Below are 15,727 nucleotides of genomic sequence, written 5' to 3' on the forward strand. Positions count from 1 at the left end.
ACGCCTGTCCTTTTCGGGCGTTTCATTAATTTAGTGTGTACATGGGTGATTCCATAGCGGGTGATTCCGCAAAATGCATATTAAATTAATAAACGTTTATGAGTTTAGAGTGCGCACTCGTAATAAATTAAGGTTAGGATTTATTTCTAACCAGTTGATTTATTTATGTAGCTGAAGACTGCTAGGTATTCACTTTTGTCGGTTTAATTGTGTTATTTTACTAACGATTGTGAATGCTTCAGTTGATGTGTAGAGATAGCAGCAGTGGCGGAGGAAAGAATTGGAGTCTAGCGGGTTTTCGACTCTTGGACTATATTTTGATAGGCGCCACGCCTATATTTTGTTATGTCTATTGAGACATCGATTATTTATTATTATTTTGTATGCGCTTATGCGCCTGGATATGTTATTTCTATTTGGACATTGAGATTGGGCGTGCCAGACTCTATGGGCACCGTCCATTAGCTTTATTTTCCTATTTTTGTAGAAAGCAAACTCAAAAGCTAAAAGCTTGTCATATTTTTGTAATTGGGCTATTATTGAGCATGAAGATTGGAAATATACATTAAAATACATGCTTTGTGAAGCGCTCACACAAGGCATGGGGGGAGATTGAACCCAATTTGTCTCTTGTCTCATGTCGTGCTTGCTTTTACATGGGTTTTTGTGCTAAAAAGTAGAGTACTTTGTTCTTGGGGACCTTCCGGGATTCACCACGTGAGCTATCTGCGTCCGATCTGCGCACCAGAGAGAGAGAGAGAGAGAGAGAGAGAGAGAGAGAGAGAGAGAGAGAGAGAGAGAGAGAGAGAGAGAGAGAGAGAGAGAGAGAGAGAGAGGCTCTAGATCTCCTCCACCACTTGTACCTTGTTGTTGAGAGAACAAAGGGGGGGTGTATGAGACCTATGTGTGTGACAAAACAAATTGAGCCAATGCAGATAGATCCAGGTGTGTGCTTCAATGCCAACGCAAATTGGGCCAACACACATAGATCTAGGTGTGTAGCCTTAGAGCATGGGCATGAAGATTGTGCTAGCACCTCATCACCATGTTTGCACGCAGATTGGGCCACACACACACACACACACACACACACACACACACACACACACACACACACAGAGGAGGAAAAAGAAGAAGAAGGGCATATCCGTTAATCTATCTAAATGTTTTCTATTAAGAGGAGCAAAATATTTTTATGAAATTTAAGTACACTCACTTTTATTGTGACTGGAAGAGGGAGGGTTGAGTTGGGGTCACCTCTACGCCAATACAGACAATTGGAAGAAAAGGATAATTAGAAGGACATGAATCTAAATTTAAAAACATTAACATATGAAAAGAAGAAGAGTAATACATGCGCGTAGGTCCAAAGCAAACAAACCAGAGTCCTCCCTTAGGCTACTTATATTTACAGCATTGCGGTGGTGCCATCATTTTCTATTTTGTAAAAACCCCGTTCAAGAATTGTCGTGCCTCTTTTTAATCATTCTAATGTTCAAGTCTTCTTTCTCAAATCTTCTTTTGGTTTTTTTTTTTTTTTTGGTTAATTTTCTTTTCTTTTTTCAAATCGCAAAAAATTGTCACCATGCCTTCAGGTTCGGGTTGGCAAAAGGAGCTTCGGTGGTTCTCGGCTTGGGACCATGAAGCCCAGCCTTTAAATAATCTAAAGAAAAGATGCACACATCGGATAACACCCCTTCCCCGTTTTCGTTCTCCCGAGTGTGAACCCAATACCGACTATCGAGACAACGTTGCCTTGCTTGAAAGGGCCAGGGCGATGGATATTCCCTGCATCTTTCCTCCCCCTTCTCCTTCCTCACCTCCTTTTCTGCTGCCACACCACGGCTCTCTTGGCTCCCAAACTCATGCGGTGTTGGCTGGTCGGCGCTTGAATTATCGAAGAATCCGTCGTTCCGTATCATCATTCAGTAAGCCTCCCAATCGTTCATAGCATCTTGATTATAATTCGCACCGAATCGGGAATGATCAACAGCATCGATTAAATGGGGTTGATGTATGCCTGGATATCGAGGGAAGTAAGGACTCCGATTCGGAGTCTATCATTGCATAAGTTTTCTGTTTGCTATATCTATAAGCAACAATCTATAAGCAACATGAGAGAGAGAGAGAGAGAGAGAGAGAGAGAGAGAGAGAGAGAGTGTGTTGGGGGGGCGGGGGTTGTATTAATGTCTACAAGAGGCCAAATCAGTTTACGAGACAAAAATAGATACAGCTCAAGGAACTATCATATTTCCAAGTAGAGTAAAGAAAACATAGCTGAAAAGAAATATGTAGCTAAGAAATAATAAATAGTTGGGACAAATGAAAACTAGAAATTCAATTGCCAGTATTGCAATGCTAATATCAGCAATGCTAAATGGGTGTAGAACTAGTATGACAAGGTGCAGAGTTAAGATTATGACAAGGTGCAGAGTTAAGATTATCAAAATCATCCCATGATGTCTCTTATGGGTGTATGCAGCATAGATGAGCTAAAGCAAGATAGATTGGTACCTCAGATGGGGATGTGAACTGGCAGGCACTGAGCGGCACAATCTGTAGGTGTTCCTTTCCCTTTTTTATCCATAGGTCTATTTGAGATGTGCTCTAGACTATCGTATGTGGCTGCATATCTATGTGGCTTCGTCCAAGGTTCTCCCCTCTCTTGTGGATCCATACGTCTATTTGAGATGTGCTCTAGAGTATCATATGTGGCTGCAGCTCTAAAATAGTCTGTAAGCGTGTGCTACTCTACATCCCCGAGGTGCCTTCCCCAAGATCACAAGAGGTGCTCTTTATGTCAATGGATCTCCAAGAGGAAGAGGCCAAGGCAATACTGATATGGAAAGGCTACGACCCTGGATAGTGGTCCAAATGCCTCTGAGAACAGTTTTGGAATTGTCACAGTGCTGGTGTAACCAATGTGTCAAAAGAGCCAACATGTCATCTGGGGCTCCTAAAACTATATGTGTGCACATTGGTTCTCCATTGCTCCTCATGTAGTAGAGACTTGAGTCAACTTGTCATTTGCTACTCTCCTCATAGTGAATCTTTGCTTTGCAAAAGTAACCACCATATAGATATATCTGTTGACTTGCTCTGTAAGAGACAAGAACCACAAGATGTGTTCTGTCAAGGTTCCAACTACTTGAAGAACTGAGAGAATGATTTCTAAGTGTGCTTCTTGTTACCATAAACATTCGTACATCAGCTTGTGAATTCTAAGAACATTGCTAGTATATTAAGGTCTCAAGATATCTGGTATGCGGTGATATCATAGAAATGTTTACATAAAGCTTTAGAGGATCCTGGAGAGGTTCAAATGATCCATTATTTTACTTGATACTTCCAAGAAACATCTTGGCTGAAATGCTGAGCTAAATGGTTTAAAGATGATAATTGCTGTATTACCCAGGGAAACTTTGAACTACATTGTGGCACTAATGGAGATATAGCGTAGAAGATAACTAATTGTGACATGAATTGATTGAGGGTATTTTTCTATCCCTCTAAATGATAGACACTTTGGGACATGCAATTTTCCTCTAAGGTGACTAAAGCTGCCAATGCTTCGGGTTGGGGACACCATGAAAGTAAACTGAAAATGTAATGGCACTTTTACTGGTGTCATTTTGTAACCAACTTCGGAGTCTAGTTCAGGTTACTGTGATTAAAGCACTGTAGTTGATTGTACATGAGAGTACAATGTGTTGAGCCACTAATATTAGGGCTTGAACTGATACATAATTAGTGTGAGCCCATAATTAATTCTTCTCAAAACAGTCCCCCAAAAGCATTTGATGCTGAATTACCAAAAACAAATGGCTTATTTTTGAAGAGTAGGACAAATGCACCAAACTCCTTTATAAACAGTATATTCTTGTGCTCTTAGCCAGGCGACCTTCCTACCAGCTGGTGACCTGATTTCTAGTGCTGCCACATTTGAGTTTCAGCCTCCAGCAGCCTGCCCTTTTGTCCACAACCTCCATCCACCTGCCAGCATTTGCATCTTGCTGCTCTGGAGGTTCAGCCAGCCATTGTCATCATCTGCACCTGCATTTTCTGCTACAGCAGGCCACACAGCAGCCGCCCAGCCTACCGACATTGCCTGGAGTGACGACATCTTAATTGCCTAGATCAGACCTGCATTTACTGCTGCTGGAGCTGTGTTTTGCTGTCATCATCATCTGTCGTCATCATTTGACATCGGTGGATTGCTGCTGCTGCATCTTAGGATTTGCCTCTCGAGTACAACAGACTCTCAAGGTTGTTACCAGTGTCTCTGACACCGCTTAGCTCACCTCATCCCTACTCATCAAGGCATGAAGGTTCAAAGCCCCTTTATAGCATATTCAACATATGGCATTCATTCATTCATTCATCTTTTGTGTTCTCTTTATCTTAAATTCTACATTACACTTTCTGTTTGTTACAAAGTTTGCATTTCTCTATTTTTGCTTGAGCATTTCTTCACATGGTATCAAAGCTGGGTACTCATATAGATACCTAAGCCTTGATCTGAGAGCTTGGCATTGAAGAGAAGTAAGAACGCAAGAGAAAAATGTCTCAACCACAGTCACCAATGCAGACCCCCTTAGAGCCTATTTCTTTGGTATCAACACCCTCTTTCGTGGAGCCTTTGAGGGATTGGTATTGGATATCCCGAACACAAGATTCTCAAATCGAAGGGATCTCACCAAAGATCTAGTTACCTACTTACTCATGATGAGTTTTGAGAGCTTTTGAGGATGTAAATGGAGAATGTGAAGCTAGGGTTAAGCCCTTATGTCACATTACCCCATGCACTATTGCTATCCCTTTGGCATATCATCTTCATGGTTATGCATACAATCCAAGGGAAGGTACATAACAGCCCAAGTATGACACTTAAAAGGATTTGGAACTCCTTAGGTGAGGGGGGCACATTGACATTGGAGAGATGCCATATCAAGTTTTTGGGAACCATTAGATTGGCTGAAAGGTAAATAGGTTCTAAATTTATGTTGTCCTTTTTTTACTTCAGTTGATGTGGCATATCATCTTCATGGTTATGCATACAATCCAAGGGAAGGTACATAACAGCCCAAGTATGACACTTAAAAGGATTTGTAACTCCTTAGGTGAGGGGGGCACATTGACATTGGAGAGATGCCATATCAAGTTTTTGGGAACCATTAGATTGGCTGAAAGGTAAATAGGTTCTAAATTTATGTTGTCCTTTTTTTACTTCAGTTGATGTGTAGGACACAAATGCAAATATTCTCGTGAACCTTAATCCATACTAGTATGTGAATGTAAAAGGCAGTGTCTCAAGAAGAAAAAAATAACATAACACCTCTCATTCATTTGTTGATTTAGGAAATGTTGCTTTGGTGCACACTATACTTTCAATTTTCACCTATCCCACCATATCAAACACATTTTGCTATTGCGCATTTACCTATCTACATATGACACACTTCCACTATACCAAGGGATACACAATACTTAGACACATATCCATAGGGTTTTTCTCTTTATCTATAGCTAGACAATGGAGGTGCATTGGTGGTGGGGCCATGACCATGTCCCCCAAACCAAGAACCTAGGAGGGGCTACACGCAAGGGTTTCACTCCCAAGTGTATCGAGCCCCTAGCACCACCTTGATGGCACCACAATTTGTGCATGTGTCTCATACCTACTGGGCCATCAAACCTCTATCAAGTAACTCGATATTCTATTGTGCAATAGACCACAAGTCACCATGCATAACCATATATGGTATTGCATTAAGCACCGGGCTCCATGTTTGCCTTCCCACCATATCCCCCTCATGTGGCACCCATACTTCATTCCATACATCTACATTTGCCAAGAATACTTTTAATGACTTGTTTCAATGGGGTCTAACTTTACTACCTGGTCAAATTTGATGTGGCATGTCTTGGATTCGCAAGACCTTTGGGACCTTGGAACCCTAGCCACCTGTTGGTTCTCATGCAAGGCTATCTGCTCTTGGAAAACCTGTAAGCACTACTACCGTAGTTGAGTTTATGCAAGGGCTATTCCTTGAATACACTCTCAATTGTGATGCTTTGATTCAACATTAGACCGGGGGGGGGGGGGGTCACTTTATTGATCACTATGCGGCTCAGATCTGTTGGATGTGTGAAGTTATACCAGGGTTTTCACTAAAAAAACATAGAATATACGAACATGATGAAAACACGATAACTTCGACAATAATGCAATAAATGCAAAACACAAATGCAAAATGGAAAAACACAAACATAAACAAAGAAGAGAGAAAACTTTGAAGCGAATGAATCAATGCTATAAATGATGGAAAGAGTGTATACGTTGCTCAAAGGCAAAGTATTGGAGTGTAATATCCACTGGAGATGGATCTCAAGTGCTGTAACCACTAGCGGGAATTGAATAATTCTGAGAATGGAAAGGGCAGCAAGTTGATAATCAAAACATAGTAGTCTAGAGATTGGATGAAACTAGTCTTCCTTCTTGGAAAGGGTGGTAATTCCCTGATTAAGCACTTAATTAGATCAATTAGCGAATGAACATAACTTGAAATGCACAAATTACCTTAATAATCTTGGACATTAGATACCCTGTGGCCTCAAAACTGGTGCCCTTTTTGGTATTTCTTTAACTTGATAGCTAATGGAATGAGTACAAGCTAAGATTCACAATCTCCTTTGCTGTTTCAAAAGCCCCTTTCCGTAGCAACAATCAGCAATCGATTTGGGCCAATTGCCCCTCAATTCTTCACCCATGACTTGCACAAATGGAACCACCAATTGGCCAAGTGTTGCTCCAATTTACAATGAATGGGTTGACATTTGAATTTCCTGACACTTACACAAATTTCAGGTGCGGAATTCAATGTATGATGCCTTTACCAATTGACACGGGTCTTGAGGTGTTTGTAAAATCCTAATTTTTGCAAAAATTTAGGATCTACAATAGAGATCTATCTGCTGTCCACCACATTTGACTAAAATCTAATCCAAAAGGCTGAGAAATGGTGAGAATGACTAAGCATAAGCTGGAGAAGGTGAGAGAATGCCAGAAGAAAGAGAGAGATTTCTGATTTTCATGCGAGAAAGGCCTGAAATCTGATTGCTGCCTATACCAAACAGCATTAAATGTTGTCATCAGCTGCTAGGAGGCCTCAAACTGCTGTCATCAGCTCTTGAAGGTCCTAGAATTGCTGTTGCTTGTATCATATGGCTTGATTCTTGCTGCTCCAGCCTCCAGAAGGTCTTCCACAGCAGAAAAGTCAAACTAGCTACATGTTCTCTCTTTTTTCCTTATCATGAATGCACTGAATCTCTCTCTCTAGCCTCCAGAAACGTTTTTTCAGTATTGTATGGGCATTTTTGCCAAGTGGCAACCTTATAAACCCATTTTCCAGCATTATCCAGTCATTTGATTAATTTTCAGAATTAAATAATGCTGAAAATTAAATTCAACCCTTCTGACCGTGTCCAAAATTAAATGTGCCCATTCATAATTAAATTAGCTAGGCCGTTTGCAACCTGAAGTGGTCGCCAACCTCTGTTGACCCTTAGATTGACATTAATTAATTAATTAATTAATGTTAGTCCCTAGTGTCACCACTGACACCACTTATTGGCCAAATGATTGCCCTAGGGTCGAATCTGATTCCAAATGACCAACAAAACGCAGTCAGCATAACTTATCACAGCTTTTGCCTTTGACACCCATTTCATCCTCGAGGTCCTTGGCCTGTTACTATGGAATATTTGCCATGTGCATCACATGTGCTTAAACAACCTTACACGTTTGATTAATAACTTAATCAAATGTTATCAGCAAGATTAAAGCATCTCAAAATTTCACACCCCCATGACATTGAATTTGGCTAAACACAGTAGTATACCACCCGAATGTGCAAGAAATTGATCATCCAAGGCTGATAATAGTTAAGCAATAGCTAGATAAGGCTGTGCTAATGCGGGGCGGCTTAATCAACCACAATATGCAGGTTGAGATAGGCGTTGGATGAAGGCAGTAGACTATGACAGCAAATGCAAACTCTAGGACACCTCTTGGATGATAGCAACAGGTGGTAGATGTCCTCAATTGTAATTAGAGAAGAGGGTGGCAGCAAATTGGAGTGAAACAAAGGTTCAATAGGTTGCCAAGTCCATGCGTATCAGTTGTGGATCATTGTAGCAACAATTGGAAAAGGTGCCTGATGGAAGGAGGGCACTAGCTGATGGTTGAAATCTGTTGACGATAAAGATGGCCAGCAGAAAAGGGATAGGGCTGAATGAGGGGCAGCTTCTCTACTTATAGATGAGTGGTGTTAAAAGATGACGTGCCAGCGAGATAGTAGGTTTTGCGGGGAGGAACACGAAGTGAACTTGACAAACATGGAGAAGAGAAGAGAAGAGAGAAGAAACTCTGATGAATGGAATGATTGTGATAGAAGGGAACAAGGGTGCCGTAGCACAAGGAAGATGATGAAGACAGCTATGAACCACGAACCGCAATGTCCTCCTGAAGGGGTGTAAGGGTAGTGGAGAGGTTGGAGAGAAGAGGTGACAGACTGAATGAATCAGCTGTAAAGAATGAGTGAGAGAGTGGTCTATAAATAGGCAGTGTCAATCTAGGATAGTGTCCCTTTTTGGGGCTACAAACCCTAAACGCAAAACGCAAAAATGCGAACTGCGGGTGAAGGGTTTCTCAATACCCCCTCTCAGGCCCAAAAAGGGGAACAAGAGAAGAGTGAGGTGGAGATGCAATGCTACATGCTGAAGAATGCTCATGCAGTAGGTGCCACTTCGACAATGTCCCTCGTGGGGAAATTGTTCACTTGCCCAAGCACCCTAGTACAAGGATGATGAAATCATGCAATGCATTGGAGGAATGTCAGACTTTGTGTGGTGTCGAGAACCATAAGAATATGCCCGTACTCCATCTCAGGAGGTGGCTTCATGCTGACCAAGGGACGAAGAAGATCCACCCTGTAAACTGAGATTACCACTTGAAAGGAGACCTTTGAAGATAGTCAGGAGACTGGATGAGCTGTAGAACCCAAAACTCAACCTCGAGAGAGAAGCCACTAGCTCCGTGACTCCATGTTGGAAGGAATACGAAGGCCTAGCTGCCAAGTTGTTGCTAAAATCCCAAGGGTCCTGATCTAGGTAGATCCTCTAGATCCTGGGTATGAGTAGAGGAAATGATTGCTCAAAAGAGAGCCACTCCTTGAAAGTGAAAGGTGGTGGTGTGTGAAGAACGTCATGGCACATAGAGTCTCGCTTTGAAACAGGAGTAGAAGTAGGAGTCCCCCCCTCTGAGGGCGAAGTAAGAAAACCCCCCTCTAAATCCTAGTCTGAGAGAGAGGGAATCCAACCAGACTGCAAAGCATTTGATGACAAAGGAAGTGCTGCCAGTCGTGCCGAAGAAGGTATCTGGGGCTCGGAAGAAGAAGCCGAAAAGCACCCAGAAGTGGCCTCTTGAACCTGAGTGGAAGAGGGTGGGGAAGAAAGAGGCTTAGGATGAGCCAAGGGTGGGGAACAATCGCAGGCTCTCAGGAGAGTGGACTGTGGAGAAGATGTGGGCCATGGAAGCCACTGTACCTGGAAGTGGGTGGGGGAAACCTCCGCGCAGTGGGGTGGTCTCCAGGAGGGCTTATCGCCTCATAAGGTCGTAGAGCCTCCATGTGCTCGAAAGGACTTAGTGCGCATCGGGTGTGGATTATTTGCCTTGAGCATAATACTCCGATAGCCGAAGTAGAACAATCTCTGTGGCCCAAAAAGGAGAGGTGGCACAAAAAGTGCCTGGTGGAAGAGGCATATACTTTGGAGGGGCAGGGAGCAAAGGTCGAAGTTGATAGTCTTCAGTGGGATGATTGTTCGTGATGCAGTAGGAGCACCCAGTAGTTTGGTGATCTATTGTGGAAGAAGCCATGGGTGCCAGTGTGCCTTGCTGAAGAAGGAAGAGGTCAGCCACAAACCACAAGCCACAATGTCCGCCTCAAGGGGTGGGAGGGTAGGGAAGGGTTGGAAGTGGGCTAAACCACTAGTGGTTGGGAAGAACCACTAGTACTTAAGGTGTAGCTGTCGGTTGTGGGAAAAAGCCGCCAGCTGAGGAAAAACAGTGCCGATTGTACTGCCAGCTGACTGGCTGAGCCACAGTAGCAGCCTGTGCAAATGCAAGAAGATAGGGAAGAACTGCCTGCTGTAAACACAGATCAATAGAATGAAGAACCACCACTTGGCTCGATAGAACAACCAGTCTGTAGCTAGTGCTGTCGGCTGGCTGTGCGGAACTGCCAGTTTGTAGCCAGCGCCGCCAGAAGAGCAACCGCGTGAAAAACGCAGGGAGATTGGGTGTAGCCGCCAGTAGTATGAGTTGAGCTGCTGGCTGATAGGAAACAGCTGCCAGGATGCAGGGTGGAGCAGGCCACTGGTAGAAGACAACCGCTAGGGGCTGGGCGGAGTAGACCAGCGGCAAAAAAACAGCCGCCATGAGCTAGGCGGAGCAGGCGGAGGTCAGCTAGGTGCAAACATAAGCTGGGCTGAGCCTTGGGCTAGTTTGGCTGAGCTGCAGGCTGCAAATGCAGCTTAGAACAGCCGCTAAAAAAAGTGTTGATGCAATAGAAGAAGAAGAGAAGTGGATGCCGAACCTGCCATTGGTCTTTGCCTTCATTGGAGTAGAGGATCTTTGCCGTTGTTTGAGTAGACCCAGCTATAATACCATGTCCAAAGATGACGTACTAGAGAGACAGTAGGGTTTGCGGGGAGGAACACGGAGTGAACTCGACAAACATGGAGTGGAGAAGAGAAGAGAAGAGAGAAGAAACTCTGATGAATGGAATGATTGTGATACAAGGGAACAAGGGTGTCGTAGCACAAGGAAGATGATGAAGACAACCACGAACCACGAGCCACAATGTCCTCTTGAAGGGATGTGAGGGTAGTGGAGAGGCTGGAGAGAAGGGGTGATGGACTGAATGAATCAACGTAAAGAATGAGTGAGAGAGTGGCCTATAAAAAGACACAGTTAGTCTAGGATGGCGCCCCTTTTTGGGGTTGCAAACCCTAAACACAAAATGTAGAAACACAAAAACGCAAACTGCGGGTGAAGGGTGAAGAGTTTCTCAACAAGTGGAGCCTCCCAAATTAGGGTTTTGCTTATGAAATGCAAAAACTCTCTATGAACACATTTCTTTTTTAATGAAAGTTTTGGTAATTATATGTTTTGGGTTTGTGTAAAAGAGCTAATTAGTTTGTAATGCATTTTTCGCTCAACACCCTCTCTTAGACCCAAAAGTTGAACCTAAAAGGGACTGTAAGAAAAGCTCAAGCCCGTTTTTACTCCAAGGTTGTGATGATGATCATGCAATGCAAAGGGGAGGTACAACAAGAAAGGGGAATTGATGTGGAAGACAAATGACGAAACTTGTAGAATACCAAGAAAGAGTAGGAACCCCCTTTCAACCATGGATGTCGATGCCAAAGGAGGAAGAGGGGCTTGATATCAGTCTTTGTGTGGTGTTGAGACCATGAAGAAGGATGAAGATGAAGCACCCTAGCTGGAGAAGCTATTGCTGACATAATATCAAGAGAGGTTGCAGGATTTGTCAGAAATGGTGCAGCAATGGAAGCATAAACATGTGCTGAAACACAAGACAAAAGAGAAAGGGAAAGAAATAACACAATACAGATGAGAACTCAGATGTATGCTTGGAAAACAGAATCCATATGTCAGACACGAGATTGTCACATACAATAGTGAGTCACTGGCTGTGTGGGCACTGGCACCGGCTCCTCTCTCCATGAGACCTTCAGGTGGTGAACTAACTGAGGAGGAGCCCAGAATATATAGGCATGAATAATGCCATAAAATATGTCAGGTCGGCCAGCAATAAATGCCATAAAGCATGAAATGATACACAATAAAAATGCCTAAAATATCTATATAATGTGCCTAGTGCACAATACATGCTCAGACTCACACATGAGTTGATATACTCTAATAACACCCTCTCTCAGATCATGGTTGATCTGATACAATACAGTGATACAATAATATATGACTCATCATAGTCCATACAATAGAGAACCACCAAGTAGAACCATGGATACCCCGGCAATGGGTAATCAAGCCACCACCAAGGTGCCTCGGAGAGAACCTGATGTCAATGTCGATCGTACCAACTCTTGAAGATAGAGAAGATCATAGCAGCTCTCAATGTTTGTCAACAATGCCTCTGATGTAGCACATGTGACCATCCTGACACCAATGCCGTAGTGCATAAATGACCATGGATCCCCCTTCTTTGGCAAGACCGCTAAAGTATCCCCTTATGTGAGCTCCAGACGAAAGCCACCCACTCTTTGTTAAGTAATCAGCCCATCATGAACCTAGATGTCAATCCTAGCTCTAGGATTTGAACTTGCTAGACTTTGGTCGATGCGCCAGGGACGTCCCTCTCTGGATCCTGTGTATCTATATAGAAATATAAATGAGGCACGGCTGCCCCATCTCACCACCCTCTCACACTCCCTCTCTGGCACTGGAGAGTTGTGAGGGATGACCTTATCACCACCACTAGAAAGCAGCTGAGGAAGGGGCCACCAAGCCCTTCCCACGATCCGTAGAACATGATCCTTGCCGCGCCTTGGACTTCACCTTGGCAGAAGGATTTAAGTCGGAATCTAAGGTAGAGGATGACTCGTCGGAGGAGTTTGCATCCCGCTTCGTCTTCGGCTCCTTTTTCTTCCTAGAAGTCACTAACTCTTTACAGTCCTTCCGCAAATGGCCTTTCTTGCCACAGTGGTAACATTGGGCCTTTAACTTCTTCGTCTTCAAACCCCTCTCTGAGGCTACAAGAGCCTCACTTGAACATCCATAATGTGACAGAAGCCACCCCTGTAGTCGCAAAGCCGTCTCATGCTCAAGCAACATCGAGGGTAGATGAAGAAAACTGATAGGAGTTGTAGATGTCTGTGCCCGTAAAGCGTTCGCCACTCCATGAAACTCCTAAGGAAGTTTGTAGAGTACTGTACCAACAAGATGTGCCTCTGATAGGGTAGACTGTATAGTCCGAAGCTGTCAACTGCAACTTCAACCATACGTCTAAAGCTGTCCTGCAGGAGGTGACTGCTGGTAGGACTTCTTTGGAAATACACCGAAGTAAGGCCAAGTAAGCACGGGCATCATCCGAATCCCATGTAAGCACTGCTTCCTCATGGTCGTCTTCATCAAAATCAGCTGGAACAAGAGAAGGCCGTTGAGGATATGCAATAGCTCTGCAAACCACGTACCATAACCGCTTTTGGATGAACCAGGCCTTTATCATTACACTCCACGTATGATAATCAGGTCCATGGAGCTTGTCATTAGTGGATGTGAATGAAGGAGCCATCTGTAGAGGGTTTAGAAGAGAAGTAGAGAAAAGAAGGTATTTGGAGAGGGAACATAGCCAAAACACGAGCATAGATTGCAAAAAACAAGAGTTCACATATAATATAACTGAAAATCTGACCAATAGAAGACAAAAGTTGTTGCAAAAAATAAAAAAATAAGTCAAAAATTGCCAAAAATAGCAAAAACGGCTTGATAATGCAAGCGTCCAGCCAAGAGGAGATGCAATGACACCAAAACACAGGTTGAAATGGACACGCAGGTTGTACGGATGCTGACATCAGCAAAAAACGCAAGTAAAACAGGTCGCCAAGTTGGAGCAGCACTCATCTGATCAGCAAGGGTGAAAACAATGCTAAAATCAGCAAGAAAACACAGCAGGAGCACCGATCCTAAAATCTAATACCATGTCAGAAGTGGTGCAGCAATGGAAGCATAAACATATGTTGAAATAAATTGTTGAAACACAATACAAAAGAGAAAGGGAAAGAAAGAACACAATACAGACAAGAACTCAGACGTATGCTCAGGAAATGGAATCCACATATCAGACATGAGACTGTCGCATACAATAGTGAGTCATTGGCTGCGTGGGCATTGACATTGGCTCCTCTCTACACGGGACCTTCAAGTGGTGAACTGATTGACTGAGGAGGAGCCGAGAATATATAGGCATGAATAATGCCATAAAATATGTTAGTTCGGCCAGCAATAAATGCCATAAACCATAAAATGCTACACAATAAAAATGCCTAAAATATCTTCATAATGCGCCTAGCCCACAATACATGCTCAGACTCGCACATGAGCTAACATACTTTGCTAACAAGATCTACCTCAGGAGGGGAAACCTCCATGCTGGTAGAAGAGAAAGTGTCCAAGGAAGATGAAACCACAAAGGAACGATGAACTTCCCATGTCTCCAGCCCAGGAAGGAGCAATGCAAACTTGTATGTTAGTTCTAGATTGAAGTACAAAACCCTACAAAAATGATCAGAATCTGCAAAAGAGAGCTTCATAGTATGATGCTTCAAAACAAAACAAAACAAAAAGTGAAGCTAAAATTAAGAAAATATATATGTGAATGAGTGAGTGTGTGAATGCACTGGAAGACAAATGAAGGAAATCCTAAAGCCTAAGCAGCCTAATGGCATAGTAGCCTTTGGGCCCAACTCATTAGCCTAAGGAACTAACAAAAAACTAGACTAGCCCAGTGTACCCTAAGGGTGCTAGCCTAAAGTGTGTGGCCACCATTGCGCATGGCCATCCACAGGTCTCTACCAATGAAACTCATGTGGAGGCATGGAAATGGTCCTAGGCGGGGAAATGGTCCTAGATAGCGGTGTACGAGTTCCTAGAATGGATACAAAGAGTGCGAATGGAGTAGTGTTAGCAAACCGGTCACCCAATGTTTGTGTGCCACATGTCTAGTGGCATGTGCGCCGGGAAGAGTAGATGGGGCAATAGTAGGAGGCATAACCTTACTCAATTGTCTAGGTGGAGTGGAGACAATCATGGCTTTCTATGGTTTCTTAGTTGGGAGACCCTTGGCCTTGATACAACACTTGTCTACATGGCCTGATTTGTAGCAGTGTGTGCAAAACCTATTCTTTTTAGGAAGCTATTGCCAAATGGGTTTGGTCTCTTTGGTGTCTTTAGTTCCGTCCAAGGAAGGGATGTCACTCAAGTTTGATTTACCTTCCCAACTTGAGTATTCTTGCCACCTCCAGTGTTCTCCTTCATAGAACTAGTTACTTCAGCCCCCTTTGAATAGGAAAATGGGGTCTTCTTGTGGACTTGGTTATGCAGCCTTGTGTAACACAAAAACTAACATTTGAACTCATAAAAGGTTGACAATTAGACAAAATGGTGTGCTGTATAAAGTGGAAGTATTTAGAAGGTAGCTTGTTCAAGAAGAATGTAACTGAATTCGTTGTTTGACTTCGATGAGCCAATAGTGGCGAACTTGGTGAGTAACCACCTATATTTGGTCAACTTGACTTTTTGTTATCCCCTTCCTTAATAGAAAACTCCTATAGCTCATAATCGAAATTGATGCATTGGGTTTGACCTCTTGTCGCATAGTGGTCAAGAAGATGCCTCCAATGATTGAATGCTAGGGAAAAGTTTTATAAATGGGAATGGAACTTAGAAAATAGCCCCTACAAATTAACTCTTCATTTTTTGTAGCATTGCAAGCTCTCCATTGATGAATGTGATCAAGGTGGACCAACATGGACTCTTAACCAACTACTAGGTTCCAAAGACCTTGATTCAAGCACTTGTTGCATAAGGCTAGAAACTACTAGGCCCAAGGAGGAGGGATAG

At 43.2% G+C, this 15,727-nt stretch overlaps 1 protein-coding gene across 1 annotated transcript in view; it reads left to right on the plus strand.

The window, feature by feature from the left end:
- The first annotated feature begins 1,719 nt into the window (after nucleotides 1-1,719).
- The window catches only part of LOC148020061 (putative inactive purple acid phosphatase 1), a 51,258-nt gene continuing 37,250 nt past the window's right edge, over nucleotides 1,720-15,727 (plus strand). Inside the window, exon 1 of the mRNA XM_087700337.1 lies at nucleotides 1,720-1,928. The gene's annotated coding sequence lies outside the window, so the exon portion shown is untranslated. The remainder of the gene's footprint in view (nucleotides 1,929-15,727) is intronic.

Source organism: Lygodium microphyllum, chromosome 19, assembly GCF_053477565.2.
Source record: "Lygodium microphyllum isolate KBCC chromosome 19, Lygodium_microphyllum_v1.1.10, whole genome shotgun sequence".
Lineage (NCBI taxonomy): Eukaryota > Viridiplantae > Streptophyta > Polypodiopsida > Schizaeales > Lygodiaceae > Lygodium > Lygodium microphyllum.